The sequence below is a fragment of the Myotis davidii genome, unplaced genomic scaffold (assembly GCF_000327345.1).
Source record: "Myotis davidii unplaced genomic scaffold, ASM32734v1 scaffold88, whole genome shotgun sequence".
Taxonomy (NCBI): Eukaryota; Metazoa; Chordata; class Mammalia; order Chiroptera; family Vespertilionidae; genus Myotis; species Myotis davidii.
In genome coordinates this window covers 5,673,894-5,680,692 of record NW_006300377.1, presented here as the reverse complement: position 1 = coordinate 5,680,692, position 6,799 = coordinate 5,673,894, and the positions used below count along the sequence as shown (strand labels likewise).

The window sequence follows — 6,799 nt, the reverse complement described above, 5'->3', positions numbered from 1 at the left end:
GCGGGGGACAGCAGGCCCAGCTGCAGCTCTCATATGACAGTGACTTCTCTACCCACTGCCAAAGGGATGGACGTGGTGACCTGCCTCTCTGTGCTGGCCACAATAGGGAACCCACAGTGCTGCCAGGAGCTACCCACCTGAGCTGGCAGGGCTTAGCTGGAGGGTGTGGGTGAGTTGAGGAGAAGTTGAGGTCAGAGGTTAAGAGCAGATCCCAAGGCTCCTGATTTCCAGGAACTGCCCTTCGGGGGATGAGAGGCAAATTGCTTGGATAATCCCAGGAGGAGAAAGGAGCATCAGACCCAAAGGACCTTGAGTCCCCAGATCCTCAAAAGGAGCCTGGTCCACGGGAGCCCCTGCATTATCCACCAGGCGTTGCTGGAGGCTGCAGGCAGGGGGATGCATGGGAGCCTAGTCGCTCAGCAAATCTAGGTCCCAGCAGAATCTGGCTTCTGGAAAAAGGAAGAGGTTTAGAGGATGCGGCAGGAGTGAGGGGGTGGGTACAGCAGCCCCCACGGCCTCCTGTGTCCACACTGCTGCTCCTTCCTCCCCAGCTGCTGCCAGCGCAAACAATGTGTCCATTGTTCTGTGTCTCCAGGGGCCTGTGTGCAACTGTGTGTGTCTGTTTCTCTGTGTGTGTGACTGTGTATTGCTCTGTATCTGTCCGTGTGTGAGAGACTTTGTGACTCTGCATGTGTGTGTGTGACCAGGTGTGTACAGCTGTGGTTGTGTGAGTCTGCATCCTTGTGTGACTGTGTGTATTTAGGGTGACTCTTGGTGACTCTGAGACTTTCTGGGCGTGTGCTTGTCTGTCCTTGAGATTGCATGTTGCTGACTATTGTCTGACTGTGACTGGGTGTATTCCTATGAGTGTGTGTGGCTGTGCAGAGGATGTCTATGGTGTGTGGACAAAAGAGTGAATACTTTATATGTGTGCCCATGGGTGCTGGGTGTGCTGCAGTGGGTCCCTGAGGCTGTGGTGGTCAGAACCTTTGAGGTGTGAACTTCGGCCAGGAAGAGTGGCAGGGAAAGGAGGCATGGGAAAACAGGGTGACTCCAGGATACATGGGGGAAGGGAAGCTGCAGAGACTAGAAACCCCATGTTTTCATACATCCCCCATCTGTTCCCAGCTCTCTGGTAAGGCTCAGCCCCCAGCCCTGGTCTGAGAAGCTCCTTGTTCCCATGGACAGAAAGGAATGAATTTCCCTGGCCTGGGACCTCAGAGAGATGTAGGGTGGGGCTGACGATGGAGGAGGGCAGCAGAGAACACTGCCCCGTAAAGGAGGCTGGGGGGCATTTGGGATCTCTGAGGGGGGCCCTGTGGTGGGGATCAGATCAGATGCCAGGTGAGGTGGGAGTAAGCACTACCTAGTCAGTGATGGAGGATGGGCCTTCCTAGTCAGGAAAGGCCTAGAGACGGGGGAAGACATCAGTGAGTGGCTAGGTCCCCGTGGAGGCCTCAGGAATGGTGACTTGGCACAGCTCAGGTGGGGTCTGGTGTGGGAAGGAGAGAGGCTGGTTCCTGGGCCAGCTGGGCAGAGGGGTGTGCCCAGCCCCAGGGTCCCTGTCTCCTTCCAGGAACATCACCTGGACCCAGAGACCTTAGTTCTAGCCCCAGATCTGCCTCTTCCTGCTCTGTAACTGTGAGCCCGTCCCCTCTCCTCTTGGGCCTCAGGTTGCTTATCTGTACAGTGAGAGGTTGGGCTCTGATTCAAACTCACAAAGACTGGAATTCCTTCTGCTCTCACCAAGGCAGAGTGTCAACTGTGAGTCACACAGGCCCTGCTCACAGGGGTTTCCCACTGAGGGAAGAGACAGGCAATGCCTAAAGGGGAGAAGAAAAACCAGACGAGGAGCGTGGCGGCGTGGAGAGGGGGCATGTGGGTGGGCCAGGGGATGGAGGAAGAGCTTAGGGCAGGACACAGGGAGAACAGCAAATGGCTTCTGTGAGGACGTGGATAGAGGGAAAGGGCCTACTCCGGAGCAAAGTTCAGGAGACAGGCTCCCTAGGATTCGGTGACTGGTGGGGTGAAGGGGTTGGTTGAGTGGGGAGAAGGAAGTGATGAAGTTGTTGCCCACATTTCTGTTTGGGGGTGACAGCTGACAAAGTGAATTCTTTGAGGCAAGGCATTGGAGGAAAAAAAAATAATTGGGAGGGGTTTGCTGAATCTAGACTTGTTGAGTGTGAGGTGCCCAGAGGACACTCGGGGAGATGACCAGGACACTTCAGCACATAGACATGAGATCACAAAGGCCAGGGCCCAGCCTGACTAGAGACGATCCAGGGACAACTGACAGAAGGTTTTAAGTCAGAACTGACCCCACAAAATCTGGGCCTCCGATCACTGCTTTTAACAGGAGCCACACAACACATGAGGTCACCCAGAAAGTACCAGGGCAGTAAGGAGCACTGCCATTGGAGGGGCAGGCAGCAGGAGATGACCCCAGAAAGGAACCGGGGAGGGAGCCAGCAGAGAGGGGGAGGGAAAACCCCAGAGGACAGAATCATGGAGACCTTGGGCCACTGAGGAGATCTTTCATACTGACATGGCGCTTAACAAGGCAGGAATGACCAGCAGTATTAATAACCAAAACTGCTAGCACTGATTACATGCTGCTTCCCATACATTCTTTCCAACCAGTGAGATATGTAGCATCTTTGTTTCCATTTACAGAGGAGGAAACCGAAGCCCCGAGGAGGAGAGCTTCTGTGAGCAGAAGCGGGGGAGGCCAGGACTAGCAGAAAGTGGTTCCAGAAGCTCTGCGGAGCAGGGCAATGCTGAGTTCAGATGGAGGCATCCACACAGGGTTCGGGTGCTTTGGGTCTGGGAGGAGCGGTCAGATGTCGGCAGGGAGAGGCAAGGCAGTCATTGGGCTGGCAGTGGTGACGTGCGTCTCTGGCATCCTGGGTATGCTGGGTTCCGACAAGGTAGTCAGGAGGATGCAGGTCTGCAGCCTCGCTGCCAATCACTTAGCCTTGAGCCTGGTCTAGATACTGAGCTACTTCAGGGCCTTTATTGGGACCCACCATGCAACCAGTCACTAAATCACAGGGACAGGGATTCTGAAAGTTTCCTTTCAGAATTTTAGGCAGCCCAGACCTAAAAATATCATGTTTAAATTTTTCAATTATAATTATTATTATATTGATTTCAGGTATACACCCGTTATTAGACACAACTTAATAAGTTACTAGATAGAACTTACTAAGTGATCATCCCAATACTCCTTTCCCTCCCGCTTCCCCTGGTCTCTGTGGGGGGAGAAAGGGGGGAGTCAGGGGCTGCGTAATGCACAGGGCCCAGGCACTGTCCCAGAGCCGTTTCTCTGGCTGTTTCTCCAATAGCCAAGAGGTGTGTGATCTCAGTTCACCTACATATCTCCCCCAGGCTTGATGAAGTCACCAGAAATTCAATCCTGTTTTTCTGGGCTGCCCTGAGCCTCTCCCTTCTACTTTCCCAACTTTCAGTTTCTTTTTAGATCCTGAGTGTCTTTGGGGAAGAAGTGGAATGTGGATTGCTTACAACTTTCCAGCCAAAAACCCCCACTTAGGGGGAAGTCCCTTTAAAAGGGAAACTAAAATTCTCTCCCCGACCAGTCCCCAGTCCCACCCCTTTCTCTCCACACTGCTCATCACCTCTCCCATTCAGCCTCTTCCTGAACCCAAATTATGGTTATCTTCCAGCTTTGTGACCCTCACAAGACTCTTCCCCACCCTGACCCTCACCATGCCCACTCTAAAATGAGGGCGCTGGATGCCACTTCAGGTTGTGGAAAGGGTTCAGTGAGTTATTGTGTTGAGCCAGTTGTGGTGAAGAGCTGGCTCCATCATGTCCTAGCTGTGTATCTCTTTAGGCCCTCTCTGAGCCTCAGTATTCTCATCTGTAAAATGGGAATAACAGTATCCACTTCTTAGGGCTACTGTGAGATAAATGAGCTAGTGCCAGCCAGTAAAACCCAGCTCCTGAGGCGAGGAGCACCCGAGAAATTCAACAATGTTCCTAGATTCGATTACATGACATGCCAGGCAAAGGCCTGACACAATGTTAGCGCTCAGCAGTGTACCCATTTCCTTCCCTCTCTTCCCTCCCTGCCCCGGGGAGAGGAGATGAGGCTTCTAGAACCACCCTGAGAAAACCTTGCAATCCCTCCATCAACAATCTTCTGGGGCAGGTGGTAGAGGGACTGACCAGGCTGACCCAGACTGACCAGATACTGAACTGCTCAGAGGGAAATTTATTTGGCTCAATATCTTCCTTAAATGGTAAAGGAATCTGCCTCTCTCCAGAACCCTGAGGATTCTCTTCCTCTTGTCTTGCACCCCAAAGTGTCCCCCTGGGACCTCCTTTTAGTGACTTTTCCCAGAAAGACACCTTCTGGAGCCCCCTCCAGCACATACTTTATCTGTCTGTCCCCTCCCAGTCCATCCACCAATTCTCCTTCCCTTCTATCCGCACAAGGGGCCTGGCACCCCAGTGGCCCTCCCCCGGTGCCTCTGAGAGATTGAGCTCCTGGCCCCCTTGTCCTCATTTTCTCCTCAGTCCACTGAACTGTAGATTTACTGGATTTTTCAGTTCAGAGGCTGAGCTTCGACCACCTCAGGACCGGAGACATGCTGTTCCCTCCACCTCGAATGCTTCTCCACTTCTCTGCTTGCTGAGTTTCTACTTTCCTCTTAAAACCCAGACCAAACCACTCCTGAGGACTTTCAGATGCCCCAGGAGGAAGGAATGGCTCTCCCCACCACATAGGGCCATACCTCTGGGCTTAGGGTTCCCCCTCAGCACTTCTCACATGGCATCTTCTCAGCGCTGGGGAGTATGAGTGCAGCCTCAGAGTTAAAGTTTGAGATGCTTATTAGAGTGGAGACACCAGGCTGCAGTGAATGGATCAACAAACCTGGACTTCAGAGGAGTTGGCGGGGGAGGGAACGGTGTTCCAAATTTGAAGCCACAGGATTAGATGGGATCCACTAGAGAGGAGGGGCTCCTGAAGACAGCGCTGGGACTCAGTCCGGCGTGGGAGCTGGGAGAGTGTGTAAGGGGAGCACTGTGACAGGTTCCAGGCACCTTGGAACTGATTGAGAGCTGGAGACCACTCATTGCCCACCAGCGTGGACCTGAGACCCCGGAGGGCTCAAGGCTTGGAGATGCCCTGACGGGACCATGTCCCTCCCCTGCTTTAAACCTGTCCATGTCTCCCTACTTCCTTCTGGAGAATGTCTGACTCCCTACTTTGGCCTTCAAACTCTTTGAAGCAAAAAATTTTTTTTTCTTTGAAGCGCCAAGCCCAACTAGCTTCATTTTGGTCCAAGTCCACTTGGCTGCCAGTCTCACCATTCCATCAGTGAGATGACCATTTCCACCTACAAATCACCAAACCTTTCTCCATGCTGCCAGTTCTGCCTGCACTGCTGTGCCGCGTGTGTGCCTTCCCTGATGCTCACCCATCAAGATTCAGCTCAAGGGACCCCTCCGGTAGCTTTTCTGGCCCAGAAGGCTCTCTGTGCCTCATAGAAGCCAGTGTCATCATTCCCCCACCCCCGTGGCGTTTTACTGAGCCGAAGTATATCTCTGCCTTTCTCTTTGTATCACTGTGAGAGTCTGGAGAGCAGAAGCCAGGTCTGGTTCATCCAGTCTACCCTACTGGGGGGTTCATGGGTGGGAATGGGTGCAGTGGGGAGATTGGGGGTGACAGCAGATGCCCCCAACCCCTGGGCTCAGTCTAACTCCTTGTGTGGGAATGGAGAGAACTGAGAGAGCCACAGAGAGGCGGAAGCGGCTTTATTTGGGCACCAAAGGGCAGAGAGCCCAGGAGAGGTCAGAGTTAGGTCATCTTCGCCCTCAGAGAGGGGCAGGAGATTGTGCAGTGCTCCCAGGCCATCTTTCTGCTCATCTTGGCTTGGCACAAGTCAGCTCCAGGACCATCATGCGATGAACCTGAAGTCTGTCTTCCCAAATCTCTGGAAAACAGACATCTGTGACACTCCTCTGGAACCACAGGGCACAGGGTGTGTAGCTGAGCATGCCAGGCTGCCTGGCCTTACATGCCGCTCTGCCATGAACTAGCAGATGCCCTTGGGCAAGTCATCTAATGGCTCTGAGCCTCAGTCTCATCGGAGGATAATGAAAACAATGATGGTACCCACCTCCCAGGGGTGTGATGAGGCTTAAGAAACATAATTGAGCCCAGCCAGGGTGGCTCAGTGGTTGAGCATGGACCTATGAACCAGGAGGTCATGATTCTCTCCTATCATTAAGGATTCTAGTTCTTTTTCCCTCTCCCTACCTCTCTGAAATCAGTAAAAATATTTTTTTTAAAAAAAAAGAAAGTTAATTGAATGCAAAGCTTAAGCATGGTACCTGGAAGAGATCAATGTGCAATAAATATTATTTGTTATGATTATTTCTACTTTATCAGGAGACCTGGGTTCTGGTCCCAGTTCTGCCATGTTTTCCTCTCTGGGCCTGCCTGAGTTTCCATCTGTAAAATAGGGGAGTGTTGAAGGGTTCAATGAGATAATGGATGTGGCAGAGGCTTCCAAGGTGAATGACTACCTCTGCTCCTCTGAGGTTTATCTCCTGGGGAATGCAGGGGCGTTGTCACCCCCACTCTGTCAGGTCTTTACTGGGCTCTCAGTCCAGGCAGTACCTGCTCCCACAGGGCCAGCCCATCTCCTCCCCTCTGCCCACAAGGCAGAATGAGAGGAAGGGCTGGCCAGCAGGGACTGTGGTTAGACAGGACGAAGGACTTCCTTCCTTCCGAGCTGCAGGATACTACCCTGGAAAGGAGCCAGAGGTC

The 6,799-nt window shown here is 52.8% G+C and overlaps 1 long non-coding RNA gene across 1 annotated transcript in view; it reads right to left on the bottom strand.

The window, feature by feature from the left end:
* Window positions 1-5,764: 5,764 nt before the first annotated feature.
* The window catches only part of LOC107185214, a 2,770-nt gene continuing 1,735 nt past the window's right edge, over window positions 5,765-6,799 (bottom strand). Inside the window, exon 2 of the long non-coding RNA XR_001516137.1 lies at window positions 5,765-5,960. This is a non-coding gene — a long non-coding RNA (uncharacterized LOC107185214). The remainder of the gene's footprint in view (window positions 5,961-6,799) is intronic.